The following is a 24747-nucleotide window of genomic DNA, read 5'->3' as shown; positions in this document are numbered from 1 at the left end:
GTTGGATATCATGAAGCTGCAAGAAGCGTCCAAACTCATCTTGGGGGTGAGAATGATATTGAAGAGAACATTGGCACCCCTATTCTCAATGGAGAAAGGTGAAAAGAAGAAGAAGAAAGTGAACCTAACGCGTCCAGTTGTTGACCTGTTTAAGGCCTACAGCCAGCTTGGGAAGCATTGCTTTTGATCGTGTGGCCAGGTCTCTCGAACGTCAATCTCTGATAGCACAATAATATACTGACTGTACCATGAGGAAATGGGGGGAGGGGAATTGAGTGTACGTCAAATGTGTACTATAATGCCATATACACACCTGTTTCTCAAAACGGGAAGACTCCACTGTAGCCATCCACTATATCCATACATCTCTTCACAACAACACTCTCCAAACGGTCTCTGGGCTACACCAATCACTAACAGAAAGAAAATAGATATATTACATTATTCGAATTTTCGGGCAAGGCCCATCTTCAGATTATTCGAATTTTCGGGCAAGGACCATCTTCTTTTACGCACAATCATGTAGGAAAAGAAAAAAGCGTGAGTGAAGAAAGGCGATGGGATGAGTCATTCATGCGCATTTTGTCATGCGCTTCTTTCTCCCTGCATGGCATGTATGCACTGTGATATTTGAGCAATGACTCACACGACTCACTGGAAGCTGGAGTCGTTAGTCATTCATGGGCATTTTGCCATGCGCTTCTTTCTCGCTGCATGGCATGTATGCACTGTGACATTTAGCAATCACTCACACGACTCACTGGAAGCTATTGGGTCGTTGGGTTGGTGCTGCATTGCCTATAAGTGATATGAGTAGACAGAACAGCGATTTTTGTTTATTCACTTAAAAAAAGTAGTGCCAGAAAAAAATATATGAACGCAATGAGCTGGTCTATGGTTTAGAACCTTCAAATTTGCTGTCATCTCATCTCAGAGATTGTACTGGCAAAGACAAATATTGAAACATGTAACACAAGATACATATACATGCACATGTAATTATTATTATTGGAAATAAGTTAGCCATGTTCATGAAAGTCCGAGATCACATGACGGTAAATGCAAAGCGTGCTTTTTATATTTGTTCAATTCAGACAGTACTTGAGTATGGTAGTAACTCATTTGCTCATTGCTTGTCAGTCACTCTTCATGATCCTCTAGTCCGTAATAGAGCTCTACACATTGTGTGTCCCTTATTAATGCACGCCATCACATTCTCCAAATGTCTGTGCGCTATCAGTTCAAACTCTATATTTTAGTTTTTCGCGTCCTGAATCAATTAATTTACTTCTCTCCTTACTGATTGCTTTTGCCTTCGTTCTAATTCTACTCGTACCAAATCCTGCACTGCATCTCAGGTATCTTTATCTGTCTCTCTAGCACGAGCTTAAAACTCGTTTTGGTCTCTTTTCAGTTTCTTTCATCGGTTCCGACCGTTGCAATGCACTCCCTGCTGCAGTCCGCTTATGCTCTTCACTGCACTTATTCCGTAATTCAGTACTTTCATTTCTAGGGTACCCTATAAGAAGGCCTTAGGCCTGTCGGGATTTCCCTATCAAAATTTGGATAATAATAAAAAGTAGAAGAAATCACATGGAAACGAGTTATGAAGCAACTATCCATGACTATAACAAGATTATATGCAGTCAGAAAGTGCGATAACAGGGTCAGGGGACACAAGTGACATGCTACTGTGCCATTCAACGACCTGAGACCTAGCTCCCACACACCTCCAGTGCGCAAACCAACAGCCTTCCAGCTTGGAAGGTTCCAAGTTATGGTAAGACCAATGAGGGGAAGGTGAGCGCGGGCGAACATGTGCATAAGCTATGTCCTACTCCAACAAAGAATGCCGACTGTTACAGGACCATGACGGGACCAGTTAATATTTATTTATTTATTTATTCAACATCTCCTGGCCCGTCCGAAGACTGCCAATAAACATGAGAGGTCAGGTGATAGCCAACCACGGCAAGCTAAAAGGGGGGGAAAAAAAAAAAAGATGCTGTCAGAGAGGGAAAGGAGTTAGGGAGAGAAAAAGAAAGGGAGGCACATTAATAATACATGGGATCACTTCGGATGAGACAGTGTGGAAAGCTGGACTGTGAATTTCCTGATATCCTGGCATGTCTTGATGCTAGTAGGCAGGTTAGACCAAAGGGAGTATGCTGAGAAGAAAGGGGATTTCAAAAACAGAGAGGAACTAGCTCGGGGCAGTGATAAGGCATTGCGTGTTGGTCTAGTGGTAACAAACCAGTTGTACTTGGCAATATGTTTCGGGACTTGGGCTAGGAAGATTTTTTGCACAAGGATACAAAGATGCTGCTGATGTCGGGCAAGAAGAGGGTGCGTGGAAGCAAGTTTATAAAGACAAAGGGAGGCAAATGTTTGGTCTTTTCGAAACAGAATTTTCAGAAGCAAGCGTTGATGTACCTCCAGTCTGTGGAGTAAAGTCTGAGACAACCCGCACCAAGCTATATCGCAATAGTCAAATATAGGCAAAATGTACGACTTAAAGAACAATTTTCTGCAGTTATCATTCAAGTGTTGGCAGTGGGGTTGTAGCATACCTAAGGACGCACTCGCACGCTTGCACACAGACTGGACCTGTGGAGACCAGGAGAGTTGGCGGTCGAGAATAACGCCCAGGTGCTTGTGCTCGTTAACAACTTTAATAGGTGTACTATTTAGACCAGGAAAATACAGAAGTTGAGTGGGGGGCGAGGGAGAGAAGAACATGGCCTCGGTTTTGGCGAGGTTAGGCTTCAGTTTCCAGGTTTCCATCCATGTTACTGTAGCGTTGACCCCGGACTGCATGGAGGCCGTGAGGTTGTCTGCCGAGCTGTCGGAGCACATCAGAGCAGTGTCGTCAGCAAAAAGACTTACATTTGGTACAAGGGCTGGCAAGTCATTAACGTACAGTAGAAATAGGAGCGGCCCAAGTATGGACCCCTGGGGTACCCCAGACACGACTAGTAATGGGTCTGATAGGGAGGTAGATACTCTGACAGTCTGGTGGCGGCAGGAAAGATAGGATGAGAGCCATTGCAGGGCTGGACCGTGTACCAAGAAGACGGACTCTAGCTTTGCAAGCAGACCACGATGCCAGACGGTGTCGAAAGCTTTCGCTAGGTCAAAGAACACGATGCCAACATGCCGCCTGAGGTTCCGCTGGGTGTAGATGTCTTGTACTAGACGTGTTAGTTGGAAAGTTGTGGAGTCTCCACGGCAGAAACCGGATTGAGATGGTGAAAGCGCTGGGGTGACGTGGCAGTACAGAGACTCAAAGAAAATACGTTCACAGACCTTGGACACAGCGGGAAGGAGAGAGATTGGTCTGTAGTTGCCAGCCTGAGAGCGTTGGCCTTTCTTATAGATCGGGACGATAACAGCAGATTTCCAGACGGACGGAAATACTCCTGTACGATATGACATGTTAAAGAGCAGGCACAAGGGATAGGACAGAGATGGCGCAAGCCATTTGAGAACCTCATTGGGTATGCCATCTTCGCCAGGGGACTTACAATTCTTCAGGAGTTTGAGGTGCTTACAGACGGTAGCAGTCGTGGTAACGACGCGTGTGAGTGGTGCGCTAAGTTCAGGGGCTGGGGACAGCGATGGAATGACCCAATTCGGATCTTCCGGAATGCCGGATGAAACAAACTGCTTGTTCAGTGTGTCTGCAATCGCCTTCACATCGTGCTGGCGGTTGCCATGGGAGTCCGTCAGGTACTGGATTGGCGCGCGGGAGGTCCCGCGGCACTGGTTGCGAATGAATTGGTGGAGTGATGGGCGATCGGGGGAGGAGAGTGTTGCAGAAAGAGAGTTTAGAAAGGAGCGGTGTGAGGTACGAGAAAGGTGCTTGACGAAGTTGCGTTGAACTCGGTAAGCCTCCCGGTTAACCGGCGTTGGGAATTTCTTGTAGATGCTGAAAAGATCACGCTTGCGCTTCACTTCAGATACGAGGGACCGTGTCACCCATGGGGGACTAGATGTCGAGGATGTTGGGTTGGAATGTTTCCGGTTGTTGTAGCCGATAGCAAAGTTAGAGAGGTGCTGTTGAAACCCTCGTTCAAGGACGGCTGCAAAGTGATCTACCGCGGCGTCAACAGTTGGAGAGCCTTCTGGTTGCAGAAACGACCAGTCGTGGCAGGAGAAATCAGCGTTCATAGAGTCCCAGCACTGAGAGGGAACTCGACGGAAGCGATATGGGAACGGTTTGCGAGAAGGAAGTGGCAGGTCTGGATCCGAGGGCAATGAGACGGCGAACTGGCATGAAACCATGAGATGGTCCGAGGAGCCAAGAGCGCAAGCTGTGTGAACGTCCGTCGCCAGCAGGGGTTGGTTCGTGAAGACAAGGTCTAGACATGACTGTGTTCCGGAAGATGTTGTGTGCGTTGGACTCTGCACCAGCTGATCCAAACCGAAGCAGGTAAGGGTGCGAAAAAGTGCCGCCCCAGCAGGACACGTTAAATCCGATGGGCACCACCGTTTGTGCTTACTGTTGAAGTCCCCAGCCATTATGACATGGTACGATGACATGGGAACGGTTACCAAAGCACTAGCTAGCATATCACAGAAGTGGTCTATTTCCGTGGTTTTGACTGAGGGCGGACGGTAGGTACAGCAGACGAGGATGGGTGTCGGGGAGCCTAAGATTGGGTGAAGCTCAACCCATACGGATTCACAGGTCGGACGAGCAAGGTCGTCGCGAACTTGGACTCTTCCGAAGCGATTTTGCCGGACAAGAATCGCAACTCCACCATATCCTCTGGTTGCCGTACCGGATTTGTTATCATGAGGTGGTCGGTCGCGACGAAATGTGGTATAACCGGAGATGGTGAGCGCTATGCTTGGATTTAGCCATGTTTCATTTAGACAGATGACATCAGGTTTGTTGAAATCAGCAATGACAGACAGTTCGGCAGATTTGTTAACGATTGAGCGGCAATTTACGGAAAGCAAGGTCAGTTTACCCTGGCAAGGGGGGAAGTAGGGCCGAGCCAGTGGATTCAGCTGTGGTCGCGCCATCATGCTGAGCCTGAGGAGAGGACGTTGTTTGCCTGGTTGGCATTGCTGGTGTCAAAACTGTCCGCGGCAAAACGCCAGGGCCTAACCGTGTGCGAAAGAGCATCCGGCCAGAACCCTTTGTCACCGACTGTGTTCTCATCAGCTGCCTCGACGGTCACCCGTGCGTGGGCAGTTCTGAAGTGCTTGGATGCAAATATGACACCTTCCTGAATCTGCACTCCATATGATGACAATGCAGTCTTACTACAATTCGAAGCAGCAAAGCAACACACCACCCAACTTGGGTGGGTCAGCATTATCAGAGATAAAGAAATGATGAGCCGTCACGAACAATACAGCGAAATGTACATCGTGTTAAACTACTAAGTCTTGTTATCGTCGTCAACTCGTCCACAATGCTGCCCTGCATGAGGAGTGCCGTTAGATAATGGCGTCCGGTTTTGTACAATTCGTTCTCGCAACGCTTCCCCATTTTCTTTATCTCTGATATTGCTGACCCACCCAAGTTGGGTGGTGTGTTTCTTTGCTGCTTCGAATTGTAGTAAGACCGCATTGTCATGTTATAATCTGGTCCCGTCATGGTCCGGTAACAGTCGGCATTCTTTGTTGCCGTGGGACTTAGTTTATGCACATATTCGCTGCGGTTACCTTCCCCTCATTTGTCTTACCATAACCTCGAATCTTCCAAGCTGGAAGGCTGTTGGTTTGCGCACTGGAGATGTGTGAGAGCTGGGTCTCAGGTCGCTGAATGTCACAGTAACATGTCAGTGTTGTGCCCTGTTATCGCACTTTCTCACTGCTTATGAACTTAGTACAGTCGTGGATAGTTGCTTCATAATTGGTTTCCATGTGATTTCTTCTATTTAAATAAAAAAATAATTATAAGTTTGCGTCAAGCAGAGCTCACTGACTTAGCAGTTTGAGCACTCTGGTAAGGTACGGTCGGGCCTGGTTTAAGTTAAATCAGGCTTTGGAAAATATATTTTTCATTAAAATATATCAGGTTCCTCCTCATTTTCTCTGTGCTGCGCTCATGAGCCCACAAGGGACGAAACAGTTCTGTCTGCAGATTGAGTACTAGTATATTATAATTATACACTTTGATTCATTTTGAAAGGATTGAGAGAACTTTAAATTCAAAGGATCAGTCCCAATCCTTTCAAATTAAATCTCTTTCTTTCACCTCTGGCACCTCCAGAAACTGACCGTTGTTGGTCTCCTGTGGGGTAGAAAATGATCCAAGTGTCATCAGTATGTATGGTACGTGTTGGGAGCTGCCTTTGGAGTGAAAAACTTGTCAGCGCCTTCTAGGTTCAGCCTGGTCTCATAGCTCAGTGGTTAGAGCATTGCTCATGACAAGAAGGTCATGGTTCTGGACTACAGTTAGAAGTGTTGGAAGCTATCTATCAGCGTCTGTATAAGCCTAATTTGTGTGTACAGAAAGATAGTATAATTGGGTTTAAATTGTTCAAGTAACGTGTCGTGTTTAGTGCGGCCAAGCTTGGCCGTTAATGTTCTAGGTGTAATGTACTGCTATTATGTGTTTATCACGTTGTCTTTCCTTCCTTTCTCCTTTGTTCATTTCGCGCTTTGATTGTTAAAATTCACACTTGTAAATTTCACTGCCGTTGCTCTTAGTGTTATTTCTCTACTACAAGTAACTTAGATTTTTATAATAGTTCAATTTTTGTTTCAGTGTCCTTTAGTACAACGACGATTCCTGATGAGTGTTGTTCGAAAACTTGATTGAATCCATATTTTTCTCTACACCATTTCTTCATATTTTCATCGTTTTAATGTTTATAAGTAATACGTAAAGTTTTCTCCTTTTCTATGTTGATCTCTAGCATGCATGGACACCTTGGTATGGGGACACCCACGTATTTTGTTGTACTTATGGCAACTGGCAAGTACGAAAAGCACAATTTTTCTTTGGGGGTCCACAAATACAACAAGTGAATATGTATCCCCGCGTGACAAAGCATAACAATTATCAGGATTTTGCGAGTATAATGCGAGAATCCATGAAAGCATAATTCCATTATTTCACGAGCATAATCCGCCGGAGCCTATGACTCACTGTACACTGTACACTGTACAGAGTGTGGAGCAATAAGTTACTATAGTGCTGGCAACTGAAATCCGACCCCTGAGCAGGGTCCAGCGGATTCTGCCGGCAGAAAAATTGGCAGAATTCGGTACTTTTTCTGGTAAGTTTCATGCATGTTTGGTATGTGGATAAAGAAATGGAACAGAATTCGAGGAATTGTCCGCCATAAGGTTTGTATGGTTTTGCTAATTTTACTGCTTTTCGAGTAGAATCCGCCGATCCCGACCCCTGAGCTCACATCGCAAAAACCCAACACGGGATAGTAAAACTATGAAATAGAGACCACTAGAATGTGAGCGCATCGCTAAGTGGTCGGATTTCAGTTGCCATCACTGTAGTTATGTCCACCGCTGTAACGGGATCTTCAGCAGTCAAATAGTCCAACAACAAGGCACAAAATTGACAAGGATATTGAGACATACGACGACCCAACACCTAGCTCCAACACATCCCCGAAGCACAAACCAACAACCTTCCAACTTTGAAAGCTCAGGTGCGGAAGGTTCCATCATGTATTTTACCTACTTGTACCTTCGAGCCTCCCAAGTTGGGTGGTCTGTTTCCTTGCGTTTGCGAGTTGTGGTTGTATCGGTTTGTCCACTGGTCTTAACAGGTTCGTCATCATCATCCTGTAACGTTCGACATTCTCTGTTGCCGAGGGACATAGCTCATGCACATCTTCGTTGCGCATCCGTTCCACGCATTGGAAATTTCCGCACCTGAGCCCTCCAAGTTAGAAGGTTGTTGCTTTGCGCTTCGTAGATGTGTTGACGCTAGGTGTCAGGTCGTCGAATGTCTCAATATCCTTGTCAGATTTGGGCTTTGCTGTCACACTATCTGACTGCATAGTATCTCGTTACCTTGGTGGACTGTTAGTAGGGTGTTCGGTGCCTCGAACCCAGGCGCATTTTGAGTGGAAACAGTTTTGTACGGGGTCCGTGGCACAATCGTACATCACTGTGCTTCTTGCCTTGGCAAGGTAAAATTTTAGCAGCTCAGGACGAGTTTGTTTCTTTGTTGGAAAGAGGAGATGTCTCTGCTGTTGAGACCGTAAGTCCCGTTTCCACACGACGAATTTTAGAAATGTTACGTCCTGCGCAACTTCAGGGTATCGATTTCGGCCTGTTCTGGGCCGGTCGCAACGCCGGCGACCATTCCATCGTCTTCAGCGTCGAAAAACTACGCAGTGTGTGAAATTTGGAGGCTGTTCGATGCTGTCTTCTTGTTCTATGAGCGATCGATTTGCGCCAGGATACCAAATGTATGGAGTACACATGTACATGGAGTTGATGGACTTGGCTGTAGTGCTGTTTATTTGTAGTTTCGCTGAGCTACCACATCGGATAAACCTCTGGTCGCTGTATCTGGAGAGTGGAGAAAGCCATTGTGCAGACAAATTGGTCAAGAACAGATTTCCTGCAAATACTGCGTTCAATCATGATGCAGCTGAAAATCTGCACAGAATTGACACTCTGAGGATTTGCAATTGCAGCGCGCTAACGCAGTGCAGCTACGCAATGCCGTATGTACCGTGTCTGGAGTACATTTTCATCCACATAGCATGGGCAATGTAGGGCCAGTGTATTTGTCGACTTTATAATTTACATCCAAATTACGGTTGCACAATCATCCGATAAATGAACTGTCTGTTGATTGTGCAAATCGTATGAATGAATTACATGTGACGTGCGACACCAATTGCCCCGAAGTGCTGCACGCGTCGTATATGACTGGGAACAAGTAGTTGTCCTTCTAAAGCTGATGATTAGCAGGACTGCTGCTGCCTTGGCCTGGCTGAAGATTGTTGTTGTTGTTGTTGTTGTTGTTGTTGTTGTTGTTGTGTTTATTTTAATTCGCAAACCAAACGGGCAGATCTGCCCAATGAAAAGGTGGCGAATGCAGATAGAAAGATTACATCGTGTTGCAATGGTGCAGCATACGAGTACCTGCTAATTGGCTGCATGCATCAGGTCCCGCGGCGCAACATGCCCGGGTGCGGGTGGCAGCCGGGTGCCGTCTCGGCTGAGTGTGTATGTTATTTTCTTGGATGCTTCATCTACATGGGGTAGATAACTGTAATCTCCTCCTGGTTATGCGTCTTTGTAGTACCCGTATTCCAATTAGCTTCAGCCTGTGAAGGGTTACATCTTTCGCCTCTATTTCGACTAATTTGTATGCGTTGCTATGGTGGTTGCTATGGGCGTAATTTGAATTTGGCTAGATGGAATACCAAAATATTTGGTCAAGTGATGGAAGCTCTCTATTGGCTATCATCTGTGAAAATTTGAAAGACCCTGAACGAAATTGATGTTCACCTTGTTCTAGTTGGTTTTGAATTTCCCGGTTTTGTGCCACTGGCCTGCATCAAAACTGTTCCAGCAAAAGTGCCAACAAGCGCACTTCAAACGATCATAACTCTTGAACGTCTGGTCGGATTTAGACAAATCTTATATATTTCCCGGCTAGTTTATCCTACTCTTTCCATAGGGGAGATCGGAGCAACTTTCAAAATCGTCAGAACACCCTACTGTTAGTCAGTACCAGTAACTTATACATGTAGGTTCTGTTCACTTTACATACGAGTATTATTCTCCATGGGTAGACAGCAGCTTTTGGCCTGTTTATCAATAACGGAATTCCAACTCCACCAAACGTGCTCTTTGGCCGACCTCACACACCAGCAACCTTACTTCAAGTTGAAGATACTCACAAAATAATAAAATAGTTTAATAGTTTTTCCTCGTTACAGCGCTGTTTTGACCACTGTACATCAGTGAAGGTTTAGTAATAGTGAAGGGATAGAATTAATTTGAAAGCATTTTGCGCCTTTTCTCCGTGTGTAAGTACATAGCACGTCTTTTATCTCTAGGCGCGGGATCGCCCTTCTTCATTTTAATTCTGCATGTACAAATTAATTCTAGCCATTCATTATTCTCAATCTTCACTGATGAGACCTAGACCTAGACCTATAGTGGTCGCGACAGTGCTATATGGAGGAAATTATTTGTTTGTATTTTTTTCACCTTGGAGTCAGGTTGCTGTTGTGTAAGGTCGGCCAGAGAGCGGGTTTGGTGGAGGTGTAATTACTTTATACGAGTATTTTTCTTTTATATACATGTATTCGTATTCCTCTCCGGCATTCCTGCAGTCTGTCTGTATCACAATGATCTTCATTCCAGAGATTGTAACTTGCTTTGAAGTCATTCACGCTGCGTTTACACGACAACGATTGAAAACGATTTGCGTTTATACGACAACGAAGCACGACCTAAACGGAACGAAATCGTTGGGTTTACTACTATCGTTCACACGACAACACCCGAAAACGATACCTAAACGGAACGAAATGGAAACGCACTTCAAAGTGTTTTGAAACGTTTTCAAAACGTTTTCGTTCTCTTGTAAACAGTGAAAACAGTGGAAACAGAGCGCAGTCATGGAAACCATTCCGCGCGGGACTATTTTTCGCGGCGAATACCCAACGCTTGCGCCCGCCACCACTTGCCAACTCCAACTAACGAGTAGCGTGCTACTTCCCGCCCTTGCGCCAAGCGCGCACATGACAACTCCAGCCTGATCGCCCGTTTTCCGTTTTCGTGTAAACGGTTCAAAACGATTTGCCGTTCTCGTGTAAACAGTTTGAAAACGATTCGAGGCCAGCCCGTTTCCGTTCCGTTTCGTCTCGTCTCCGTGTAAACGCAGCCTGAGTCATTCCATAACATTACTGACAATACTGTAGGCTACAGAACAAGGACAATCAAGGCTTGTTTGTTGCTAGTTCAAGTTTCATGCCCTCCCAATCATCACATCAGGCAACATTACTGTATATTACTGAAGGCTAAAAACAAGAATAAAGCAATGGTTTCTATGTTGTTGCTATGCAGTTTCCATGGTTACTATGCACGGAACTTGAACGGATAATTAAGTTTCTTCCATCGCTTTTCGAGTAGTAGTAGTGGTAGTATTCTTTTATTTATTCTCAAGAAAGTAAACATTTGGGGCACATGTCCCCCGTACTACCATGTGTCCTCTGCAGATGTGACGGTGCTGAAGGCTACAGCTTCAGCAACAATGGTAGAGGGCGGGTTTGATGAAGGACACGTGACAGCAGCAGCAGCGCTGGAAGCTACAGAGCTAACTTCAGCAGTACGTGTAACACTCTCCGTAGTGGCATTCCAAACCATACTGACGTCCATGTGTACTGGAGCGCCAGGGGCAGCGGACATATCTCCTGGAGCCTCCAGAAATTGCCTAGCCACGGCATGTTGATTAAGACAATCCGCGATTTTATCAATGCCGTCAAACATACTCTGAATAGATTCCTCTGGGATTTCTCCGTAGTATAGCTGGAGGCACTCCATATAAAAATCCCGATGATGACGGGAGCAAAGATGTCTGACAACATCGTCGTTTGCTATCGTAGATCCAGGTTGACTGTAAGGCATGTGTAAAAAAAGAGCACGACATAACTAGAGTGAAGAAACACAGGACTGCAAGAACTGTCTATCTTACAGATTTGCCTCCGCTCCTTCCGAGAATGGAGCTTCATAACATCACCACAACTTACCATGCACATTCAAACGTTGCCGGAGCGCTTAGACGCACAATACTCTTCTTGTGCCTCTTTCCGTTGAGGTGGTCAGCGAGTGGTGCTACGCCACTCATCATACTTTCACAAGCATTACAGGTAAAATTCATCCTGATGCCGTGATGATCGGTATGAAAAAGAATCTGGACTGCTCGATCAACACACGGCAAGAGAGGGAGAGGAAAGAAAATACCAGTGACAGTGGACCGCGCATCGACGAAGTGAGAAATGAGCACACGGGGAAAGCATCCTGGGCAGTTATGTAGCAACCTATACTACGGGGCTAGAGTATAGGCTATACTGCAATCTGGAGGCTTTGAAACCGTGCAGGCTTTCTAGTGTAGCCTTCGTCACTAGTCACTTGAACTGCAAGCTTTAATGACGTCAGCCTGCATGACTGTAGTATCAGTGTAGAGTGCAGTACTGCCACCCACGTAACTCGAGCAAGCGCTGGGCGTTGCGTGTACATGTATAGTGTAGAACGGGTAATTTTAGCGACTATTAATTTTACCGTTTTCCCATTGTGAACCGGTTAGCGACGTGTTATTTTAGCGATTTGCAGCGATTTTACTCACGGATCACCAGTGCACTCTATACTACTACTATGTCTCAACAGTTTAGCGACTTGAATCCTTAGCGAAAATGAGTCGATCGCTAAATTCGCTAGGGTTTTTACGTCGCTAAAATTACCCGTTGCGTGAATCTAGACCAGGGAACACTGACTATGCATACAACTAGTACATGTATTAGTTACAATACAAGGAATGATGCGTTGATTTCCACTATAAATAAAGTATGCAACCGCATGCGTGGTGCTCTGTGTCGTGTGTAGGACTACTACAATGCCATGAACATTGACATTGTACTCTAACTAACTTTGACGTGAGCCCAAACGAACGTGACTTTTCCGAAGCTGAGGCCTCTAGTCTAGGCTCTAGCGCTTACGGCCTCGTTTCCACGACAACAATTGAGAACACGGTTCCACGGATTTTGATAGGAGCGTACGTATACACCAGCGCTCACACTGAAAAACGTTTCGAAAACGTTTCAAAATAAAAACTGCCTTCAAAATATTTTCCAATCGTTTTCGTTGCGTTTCGGTCTCGTGTAGACGGTAAAATACTAAAAAACGTTCCACTACTACTCAAGACATGGCGGCAAGCCAACTAGTTATAAATATAGTAACTGTTATATTGTACGTATTATATTGTATTGTATTGTATTTATTTAAAAGGATTCTCCAAAAGCAAATGGATGCTTATCACGGAAGTCTCCCACATAAATATCGCAAGAAAAATGGGGAAATGGGGGAGAGGAGAGTGGAAGATGAAGCATGGGAAGAAGGGAAACAAGTACCTAAATATCGAGGTATAAAAGCAGGAAAGAAATCGACGAGGGAAGAAATCACCTCTGCAGATAATAGCGGGACATTTAGATGAAAAAAAAAACAGCAAGGATTAATTTCAAGGAAAAAAATTTTCTCAAACGGAAAAGTTCGGAATTCCAGTCAGAGAATATCTATGCTGAGAGTAATGAGCCTATACGTTGTACTTATATCACGTGATCGTGACCATTACGGGCCGAAAAACGCGTTGCAGTGGACACGCTTATCCTTTTGGAGTGAACAGCAAAAACGTTTCGAAAAAGGAATAGAAACGTTTTTCAATCGTAGTCGACGTGTCGTGTAAACCAGGCCTGAGCAGGCCTGACAACAATCATGCAGCCTGCAGGCGGACCCGTCCGATCACCCTCTGGCACAGTCAAGGCAATACCAATGGGAGAAGGGCTTCCGCAACCGTCATACTGCGCTGCTAGGGCGAGCGGCTGCCGACCATAGCAGATGGCAAGTGGATCCCGGAATTCCGTGATAAGGACACGTAGTGCGTGCAGGGTACAACCAGAACGCATACTGACTGTATTAAATGTGCTACAATTGTATGTTTATAATAATATAAAACATGTGAGGCGCATAAACAGAGCACAGCAGATGCAGCAGTGCGTGTGCATGGAAGGCAGGGATTTTCCCCTGATAATACAATACCGACAATCAAAATGAGTTCTTCTACTTGCCATGCTTGTGAAAGTATGATGACTGGCGTAGCACAACTCGCTGACCACCTCAAGGGAAAGAAGCACAGGAAGCGCGTTGTGGGTCTGAACGCTCCAGCAACGTTTGAAAGTTCATGGTGAGTTGCGCTGCTTTTTCTTATATTCTATTCTCGGAGTGATCCGAGGCCAATCTGTGAGATAGACAGTTCTTGTAACCCTGTGTTTCTTCACTCTAGTTGAGTTCTTCGTGATTCCTTGGTCACATATGGCGGCATCCACAGAACACCCAAGCTTCCACAGAACACCCAAGCTTTCGTATCCATGGACTAGTACTTCTTCACCCATGCCAATGGATGGCGAGAAAGAGCCCGTTTGATCCTGCCAGTGCAATACTGTGGTCCTGGGCATGGACCTGGAGAAGGCAACGCAGTAGAGGTTGAAGAACGGTGGGGACCTGGAGAGGCTGAGGAGGATAGCATGCTATCGGAATGAATGAGCTCAATCAATCAAAGGCATCCTAAGGACATTCACAATTAATGATATTGAATATCATTTTTACTAGAACATGGACGCTGTTTACCTTCATAATTACACACAACTCATGTCAGACTATGATTTTCATTTCCACAACACAATTACTATTACTTTGGTCTCTGGAAGTGTCCCTGGACAGGAATCTCGATAAGACGGCGCAGTGGAGCGTGAGGAACTCTGGGGTCCTGGAGAGGCTAAAGAGGATGGAAAGTACTTGACCGTATAAGTTGTATTCTGCTATTTTTACACATGCCTGCCGTCAACCAGGATCTACGATACCAAACGACGATGCTGTCAGACATCTATTCTCGCAGCATCATCGGGATTTTTACATTTTACAAGGAGTGCCCCTAGTTATAGTGCACAAACATCAAAGAAAAAATGTGAAAAGTATGATGGACTGAATTGAGGAACGCGCGAATTTTCTAAGCCGATTCATCACAGGAAAGCACGTTTGGAGAACCCAGGATACTTATCAGCTCCCTTTGGCGCTCCTGTGACCGTCACCATTGTTCGGACTACAACCGCAAGCAACAGGAGTGTTACAACTGAAGCTAGCGCTATTTCTACCAATGCTCCTGCCAAGCCCCCTCCATCGAACCCTGTCGCATCAGTCGTTTTGTTCTGCTCCTTTTTCCACATGCCTGCAGTCGACCGCGATCTATAATACAAAATGGACTATCTGGTCAGGCGTCAATGCTGCCAAAGTCACTGTGCGTTTACATGAATTCTATTACGAGTTTACGGATATATTCCTGAGACCTTTATAAAGGTATGAAGGAAGGAATTGAGGAGATGGTAAATGCATCATCGCACCAAGGAAAGGAAGACAATTCAGGTTCTTCAAAAGAAACATGTTCTAGTTATGTCGCTCAAGACGAAAGTTCAATTACTTCTTGCAAAAAGAGATTTCAGGGCAAAATCATGACAGAAATGTAATAGTATTAGAGGTTAAAACCTACAGAGCCATGCAGAGAGAATCTGCCCCTGCCCTGTTATAATGTTCCCGTTTAGAGACTCATTGGGTTTGGGGAAGAACGGTTTATTATATCAATAGTAATTTCTGGCCACCACTATTATCAGATGCAAATAATCACAGGACCATGAACAACAGCGTGAATTGGGAAGTTGTTTTTAGATCAAACTGCATTCTTGACCGCAGTTGCAAGTTATAAAGGTTCGTGATTAGTTTGGGGAAGACGCCGATTAGTTTCAGGATTTCTTTAGTTCTTAAAAATGTTTGGCCAGTCGGCTATCATTTCGTCTTGGGAGTTAGGCAAGGGGAAGTAGCCATGTAGGGACGTGAGACTTCCTTTCGGCACCAGGAGTTGCAGCTTTCAGGGTTTCTCTTTGAAAACATCACTCCAGGATTTGTGTAGTTAGTGGTCGGCTGGTACATTCTCTTCTTGCTTGGATAGTGTACGTCATCTTCTTGGATAATATTCCACAGTTTGGCATTTGGGGGTCTCCGTCTGCAACTGCCGTAGACGGTATCTGATTGCATCAACATTTGGGGCGGCGCACAAGTCTAGGGAGATGGAGGGCTGCTGGCAGTTCAGCAAGAAGAAACACACACACCATGGATACACACACACCATGCACATACACCACCACACACAAAAACTCACACTAGCTGCAGGCCCGGCGAGCCTTGATGTCAATTTCGCTGATGCGAAGCCGTAGTTGAATCTGCTTCGCCTTCAATCGGATAAAGTCAATCCGTATCTCGTCCAATTCGGTGAACAGTAGCTCCCAGTTGTCAGTATCGGGCTCTGATGATTCTGCTGTTTTAGCCTTGCTACACGGGCCGCACGGATTGGAACTATTACTTGCCATCTGTGAAACACCTTGAGAGACTGTTGCGTACGCGCAGCAAACAGCAAAACGGGAGCTCGTTTTGTCGTTTGTTCTTCTTTGTCTGGGTCACAGGTCACTGACAAGATCAGTGAAGGTCACACGGAAACATTTAACCTTGAGTTAGACTTTCTGCAGTACAGAGCTAGGGAGGAGACACGTTTCGCTTACTTTTGGTCTTAGTTCCGTCCACGCTCTCTTCTGACTCTAGACTCTGCAGTCATAGTGTACGCGCGCTCAACAACTATCCCGACTAGCGCCTTGGCCAGTTCTCCACCCACTGGTACTAGCACTGACAGTCTGTATCCTCACACGTCATTTCACAGTCCAATGGGAGAAGCCAATGCAAAGGAGGGGGCGTTAGCCAGCTATGGCAAGACAATAATAAAGAAAGAAAAGGAAAAGAACATAACAATCGGAAGAAAAGAACGCATCAGCGGGGTGAAATGTATCACTATATTGACCATGGTCAACATAGTGATAAATTTCACACCCCGCTCATGGTGAATAGTTGCGAGATAAGCCTACAGGTACCATGCATTTCTAAAATGTCTGTCCTTGTACTAGTACTGGTACATGTATGTACTACTACGAATTTAGACTAGTCTCTACAAGCACGCCCACCATGACCAGTTGAGAGTGGCGCCGCGCTTGGTGTCAATGATTATGTGTTGAGTGTATCGATGCGTCTCCGCGGCTCCGACGAGCGCGCTGGGTGCTAAGCGGTCAAATGTAGGATGCACTACAATAATTATACTGTGGGTCGCCGAAGAACTGGGGGCCGGGGGGTCAGTCTAGTCCTAGCCTAGGCCGTTCCTATCTTCATCATGTTCATGTACATGTAGTTACTATTACAGTCTGTCTATGCACGGTTGAGTCATCCCGAATACATTGGGATGCTGTGCTTGGTGAAATTCTAGCCTGGTCGTTCTTCGGCGCCCGACAGTACTGTGTAAGTCTTTTAGTCATTGGCAGCACAGCATCTAGCATGCAGTGGTGATGGTTGCGAGAACTGGTGCATGGTTATCAACACGAACAGCTGGCAAGCCCGAGGCCCTCACTTCTTTTACCAAGACTAGCGTACATAACTGACTCATGTTCAAGCTTCAGCTTCTTCGTCCTAAATAATCTCACCATTTTCGTCATGCCTCCCCTTGTAGTACTCTCTTCGTTTCTCTCCTTATTATTCAGTTCGCCGTGGTTGGCTACCACCCGACTTCTCATATATATTGGCAGTCTTCTGACGAGCCAGGAGATGTTGAATTAATAATAATAATAATAATAATAATGTACTCTTGCTTTTACCAAGACAACATAAAATATTAATATGGATAGGACATAGACCAAGACTACTAGGTACAGGTCGTCCCTCGTTAATACATAATCTCTGGGACTTGACAAATGTTATGTATTAACGGGGTTTATGTACTAAACGAAAGTGTACATAACTTGCTTGTGTACCAGAATTTTTCACTTTTTTCAACTTTTCTGAGTGTTTCTTGCTACCATAACTAGGGAGCAAGATATTCTTGATTCCCTCAATATAACATAAAAATTATGTTATAACGGACACAGTCAGCGAAGATTCTACAGTTTAGTGACATGATACATGCCCAGCCGCGCCTGTATACATGTACAGTCACTCGGAAAAAAGAGCTTTATCGGTTTGTGATGTGCGCTCTGATTTCTGAGCTAATTGCGTCCACAAGTAGAAACTAGAACACGATGTGCCTCCACTGGAAGGCCAAAAGACCAACAAATTATGTACTATTGAGGTAGGTGGCATGCGGGTACGGAGAAATGTTATGTACTAACGGGGTTTATGTACTAACGAATTATGTACTAACCAACAAAATTTGTATGGAAGTGACCACGTTTCGTCCGGGACTTGAGATTTCTTATGTACTAACGGGGTTTATGTACTAACCGGACTCGTATTAACGGGGGACGACCTGTATAATTATGGGAAATATAGGCCGAGTAAAAGACCAAGGTCGCACTGGAAACAAAGCGTCTCTGTACGTGTTAGTTTGCATCCCTGGCTATGATTTGGCCTGGAGCGCAGTATATAAATAGTGCTTTTCAGGCACAATCTTCTTCAGCCTACTCAAGCTCAACTGATGAGGGATGAATTCCCCCAAAACACTGTGTATTGAGCGGGGAGTGATGCTTTCTTGCAGGTTTGCCGAGTGGAAGGTGTGACGTGCTCCTCGTGTGCCTCTGATGGCAGTCGAGTCGTGAGTCAGTCATTGTCAAGTTCGGCAAGAAGTATGTGTTCCTCTTTGGAACAACCAACTTTATGGCAAAGGAATCGTGATAAATAGTATGTTGACCTCGTCTTGGTCAATATCCTATACTATACATACTAATGTTTGTAGGTGCGTGACTACTACTGCTTCATGTACTTTGAAGTACAACAATTCATACAGGACATACCGTATTTCCCCGTACGTTAGTTCTCCCCAATGACTTAGTACCCCCCCCCCCTATAAAAATACACTTTCCACTGCCGAGGTTATCACCCCGAAAGACAGTTCCCCCGAAAGATAGTAAGTTCGTACCCGTTCTACAGGTACAGACACCGTACAGTACATACATCATATGCACGGACACTAGAGTTGCGCAGGCTTCCCACTGCGTGTCATTTACCCTCGATAAAAATGTACTCCCCGAAAGATAAGTATATAATAACACATGGTACGGAGGGCATTATGGCTGATTTATGCCCTAGTGCGTAGCCCGAGGTCGTGCACCGTAGCCCAAGGGCCGCAGGCCCGCGGGCTACGGTGCACGACCGAGGGCTACGCACTAGGGCATACAATCAGCCATAATGCACGACGCACCATGTGTTTATTATAGTTCATACATGCCACGTGCCTAGTTGTAGACAAATAAGGTAAACATGGTCAAGGGAGGAGGAAGGTTCCAATCAGCTGTCATATGAATGAAGGGTCGAACAAGATCGGAAGGAGCTTTCTCCGTGGAATGATAGAACGTTTTGTGTCAGATTTACTTGCAGTTCCAGGAATATGTCTTTGCATTTTGGTGTTAGTGTTGCCTATTGGGCGGTACGGAAGTTAGCTGATTCGCTGCTGCTTTGGCGTTAACGTTGGCCGCAAACATCCTTGACCAAGGGGCACTAGTAATTAGACTAGCTTTGAGAGTACATTGTAAGTGTTCTTATTCGGAACAATGATACTTTTTCACATACATCTGAGATTTTGTTCGCAGTGCTTTCAGTTTACTTGAGGTCCATGTGTACACTGGACAATCATGTAGCTAGGTACATTTGAAGTACAATGTAGATGTAACTGTATATTTTGTAGGAGTTCAAGATACAATCTGATCTCTTCCAGATAGGTAACTTTGTGATGCATGTTCACCTGTTGACTTGTTCGTCTGAATTGACTTGAAGTTAGTAATGCATGGTAAGGACATGCTGTGTGCTATTGTCACGTTGTTATAAGTTACTTCTCCTACGTCGACATTGCTAGTAAAATATAAATGTTTTGGACGGTGCACGTAAGTAGTTTAGTTTTGTGTGGTGTGTGCGAGTGCATGTGGTGTCCTTAGGAATGGTCCCATGTGTTCTATGTGCGCTGGAGTACTGCCAATTATGTACCAGATCACTGCCCAAAAGGCATGGCTTGGTGCATATTTGGCAGTGCACCAGCGTACGTAGTACGCCTGGGGTCATTCCTAATGGGCATGGGTACGCCGTACCCGGGCATTATCGTCTGATAATGCCCTGGTACGGTGCTGCTCTGATTGGCCAAATGCTAGCAACGACTTGACAACAGGCACGTGACATGTATGAATACAGTACCACCCCCGAAAGTTAGTACTCATGTGGCTGCTAAGTTCGAAAGTTAGTACGTACTAACTTACGGGGAAATACGGGTAATATTTATTTTTATTTTATTTATTTCTATGAAAAGGCGACGAGGAGACAATAACTTTATTAATGCGATTAATAGTATAAGTGAAGCGGACATTACAAAAATGATGAATGAGAATACATGTATCTAAGATGGTTGTTAATAATCGATTTTCTTGAGACTATCATCAGGGAAAAATCGTCTCACAATAGAGGCTGTACCGAAAAACAAACTACTTATAGGTTATAGGATAGTGGGGAGTATACAAGGTGAGGTGTGAAGAAAAAAAAAACTAAAGTGGGAGAGAAGACGAAAGAAATTAGCAGAAAAGATGTGAGAGTGTTCAGACGGTGTGAGCTACTACAAAAGGTGAGTGAAATGAAGGCGTGGAAGCAGGTGAATGTGATAGAGTGAGGAAGTGTGAGGTGTAGGTGTATGCGAATGAATATGTGTTATTATTATTATTATTATTATTATGCACTTACGCGTCAATGTCAGCGGTGGTAAACCGCCCACAAATTCGCACGTGCTGAATGGACTTGGGAATTGGGAAATGAAAAAATAAAAAAATATAATAAAAAGAGCAACGAAAACAGAAATAGAAATACAATACAAGACGTACCTGCTAAGGGACACATGACAGCATTGCTCAGATTGGACCGGGGGACGCAGACACAGGATAAAGGGCATTGTCGACTCCGTTTTGAGAATAATCCAGTAAAATGGTGGCAGGTGGATGCAGATCCACGCACTACGTTAAGAGAGGAATTTTGTTGGTATTTAAAAAAGATGTTAATTATTATTACCGCAGCAGTTATGAAAAGCAGTACTGTGATTTTTTTTTTTTTTTTTTTTTTGCGGGGAAACATGTGAGAATTATTATTATTATGAAATGACCCAAAGGCAATGTGCCTATCGAGGGGTTCATTTGATTGAAAGAACAGTAGATGTAGATGTATGTACAAAGAGAAGTAGGGATTGATGAGGAGAGAAATGGGGAAAATCAACTGCAAGGTGGCGGAATTCCGTTTTGGAGCAATATTATTTGGTTTTAGTCGTAGACGCCACTATTGGACTTGCAGACGTCCTTGCAAAGGTCCTTCCACTCCCCTCTGCCCTGTGCAATCTCCCGGAGGGAGAGGAGATCAGACAACGTCTTGAGTCCCCTCCGCCCCACTCTCTGCAGGTCACGGGATAGCACGATAGGCAGAGTCGTTCTTGGCCGTCCCCTCCACACTGTTTCCTTCACCTGGTAATAGTTAATCATAGCCGCCACAGCAGGACATCCGTCAGGCATGCGCAGTATATGGCCAAAGAGTCTCCATCTGGCTAGGCGAACAAAGTTAGATATCGGTTGTGCTTTGCACCTCTTGTAGAGAGCAGCATTGCTTATTGTTTGTGGCCACCTAATACCGATGAGACTACGCAACTGCCTGCGGTGAAACGAATCCAGTTGGGCCTCGGCCACTGAAGTGGGTGCCCAGGTACCGCTGTTGTACAGTAAGACTGGCATCACGAATGCGTTGTACAGCCTCAGTCTCAATTCCTCACGCACTAATGTTCTCCGCTTCCAAAGACTGTACATTGCTCTGTAGGACGCTGTGGCGAGCTGTTTTCTCCTGGTGATGTCTTCGTCGTCACCAATCAGAGAACCTAACTTTTTCGTCATTCTCCATTCTTCCGAGACTCGATCCTGCTGCCGGGTGAGTTTTGTGTGTTCGGTCTTCTCTGCGTTGACATGGAGATTCCATTGCCTGAGAACTGTTGCGGCAAGAGGTTCAAGCTGAGCTAGCCAAGCAGATGAGGTACTGACAAAATCGGTGTCATCCGCGTAGATGATGTCGATTGGTAGAGCGCTATCTGCAGGACAGCGAGGTGGGGCTGTGGCGAGGACATCGCGCAGTGCTGCGTCTAGATAGACTACAAATAGTACAGGGGAAAGTGAGTCTCCCTGTGGAGTGCCAATTGTTGTGTGGAAAGGGGTAGACTCAAAACCTCCAAGTCGAACACTCAGCGTCGTGTTAGCGATGAGCAACCTTACCAAACGTAGGTCATCCGGAAGTAGGAAGGTCTCCAAAACGGCCAGAAGTCGGTGTCGCTGAATGGTGTCAAATGCTTTTGACATGTCTATACCGAGAATTTCAATGACATACTTATATTTCTGGACTGTTGCTGCAAGCCATTTGTGACACCAAACTGCATCTGCCGTTGATCGTCCTGCCCGGAATCCACTCTGGTTGTCACTGAGAAAGGTATTAACTCTATGTGAGATGCGTTTCAGGGTGAGAAGTGACACCGCCTTCCTGAGGGCAGTTAGAAGCACTATGGGACGAAGATTTCCAGGTGGTCCCTTCTTTTTGTTAGGTTTTTGAAGAGCAATCAGTGTGCCTAGGCCGAGGTCTAATGGCTGATGGGTTTCGAAGACCCTGTTCAACAGGCGGATCATAGCCTCCAGGAGTTTCTCACCACCATATTTCAGGAGTTCAGCCGCAATGCCATCCGGGCCACATGCTCTACCATTGTTTAGTTTCTTGAAGCTATCTCGGAGCTCGGAAGTTGTGATAGGCCGATCGAGTGGTCTAGGCTCACCGATGAAGGGCTCTATGGCTGAAGCATGTTCATCTGTAAACTGGCGTTGGAAATGTTCTTTAACGATAGCTACTGCTTCCTGGGCTCTGCCGACCAGTTTGCCGTGTTGATCCTGCACTACCGGGGTCACTGCCGGCCGCCTCCGCATTGTGGCAACTGCCTTGAACATTTGTGCGCCGTTCTTCAGTTTCTCTACTTCCTTAGCCTTCAGGTCCAGTTCTGCCTCGGCACGGTCTAGGCACAGCTTCCGCACCTTGTGTTGAATTCGGTTACGTTTGGTTTTGCGGGATTCTCTCTTTTTGTCGTCAGTGACAAATGTCAGCTGTATGCGCAGCTGCCTCTGCTCCTTCGATAGGGCTTCCAGTTCTGCATCATCGTATTTTTGGTGTTTTTTTCTCTTGGCGTATCCCACAGTTGTTGCTGCTGCACTGTGAATGTGTTTTTGAATAGCGTTCCAGTTCTCCTGCACGTCGTCTCCTGCCTCCCCAGTAGGCTCTGCAAGTGAATCTGATAGCTTCTTTGCATAGGCGAGCTGTACTTCTTTCTCTGATGCCAGGCGTAGTGTATTGACACTGGGCTGTCTGCTTATGCTCCGTTTGCGCGTCTGGCTGCCCAAGACACCATACACTCTCGGTATCTCTAGGTCTTTATAGAAAAGTAAAAAGACGAAAGAACTACAAGCTACCCTATACTGTCCACCAACTCCACCAGATACTAAACAATCAGCTCATTCGATAACATTACACGACCCTGACCGACGGTCCCGACGTTCTACAACTAACTGGCAATCAGCTCTAGCACATCTTGGATGCGCACTCCAGCAGCCTTCCAAATTGGAAGGTTCTAAGTCATATAATAACATAGGAGGGGAAGGTGAGCGCAACCAATGCACGCACGAGCTGAAAGTCTCAGCTGTGACGGTACTTGTACTCACCTTGGTCCTTTTTCTGTTCTAAAAATGTATTCTTGGCTCTCCATCCGAGTCCATTGTTCTTCTTCTTCTTCTTTTTACATTAATGGCTTTTTCTCTTACCTCGAATGTTTCTTCACAATCTGTATCACAATTTGTTGATTCAACACTAAAGGATATGACAGAATAACGGTTCCAGGCTGTCCAAAACAGTGCTCTGTCCCAAAAGGGCGAAGTCACTTACATGGAGTAGAGCATGAACGGTGCGCTTTACTTCTGAGTTGCACGCACTAGGCGATGGACAGACAACATACCACCAAGACTACAGTATTGTGTGTCTGGAGTGCTCGGTCGGCCCATCACCGTCCAGTTCACATGCTTCGTGAGTTGGCGATGGTGGAGGGTCGGGTTCCCCTCAGTGAAAAACACAGAGACGTAAAGGACATGTGGATAATGAGCTATTGATGTCGTAGTAAATAAGCTTAGGTGTGGTGAGCCCATAAGTGGGATGATTTCCAAGTCCACCCATAGTTAGGGGATTTCAGGTGTGTGGGCCTTTGGGCCGCTCAATAGTCAATTGAGTCATCTTTACACAAGATTCCATGTAAGTCTCTCTCCCCTGTCCCCCGTGACCAGCTTTGGCAGTGAGCAAGTACAAGTGTGTGTGTGTGTGTGTGTGTGTGTGTGTGTGCGCGCGTGCATGTGTGTGTGTGTGTGTGTGTGTGTGTGTGTGTGTGTGTAAGTGCGCGTGTGTATGTGTTTTTTACGTACTCACATTTTTTCAGGAATCCGGCCACAACGCCTGCACAAATACATACGATGACATAACAAAGCCCTCAAAAATATATATTATAATAAAACATTTACTAAACAGCAATAGCTGCCTCTGAAACTGCCAGCTTGGCGGGAGGCTCTTGTTGATCCACGTGTGTACCGGTATGTGTGCGTGTTGTATCCGGCTGTGCATGTTTGGGTTGCGGCGAAGACTTCACCTGGTGTACAGTATACATGTATCTGCATAATCGCCAAGGGCTGGCCAGGGGTAGCCCTTTCCCAAAGGTGCACTTTTAATTCGCACTTAGTGCTTTTCGCGTCCCTCAAAATGTGCTGAAAAAGTGCTCTTTTTTCACTGAAAACAGGCAAAAAGTGCTCTTTTTTCAGTAAAGCATAGCCATGATACATGTTCAGATATGAACCCAAACTG

The sequence above is a fragment of the Sycon ciliatum genome, chromosome 3, assembly GCF_964019385.1.
Source record: "Sycon ciliatum chromosome 3, ocSycCili1.1, whole genome shotgun sequence".
Taxonomy (NCBI): Eukaryota; Metazoa; Porifera; class Calcarea; order Leucosolenida; family Sycettidae; genus Sycon; species Sycon ciliatum.
The sequence above is the reverse complement of the archived record's forward strand: the minus strand, read 5'-3'. Positions refer to the sequence as shown.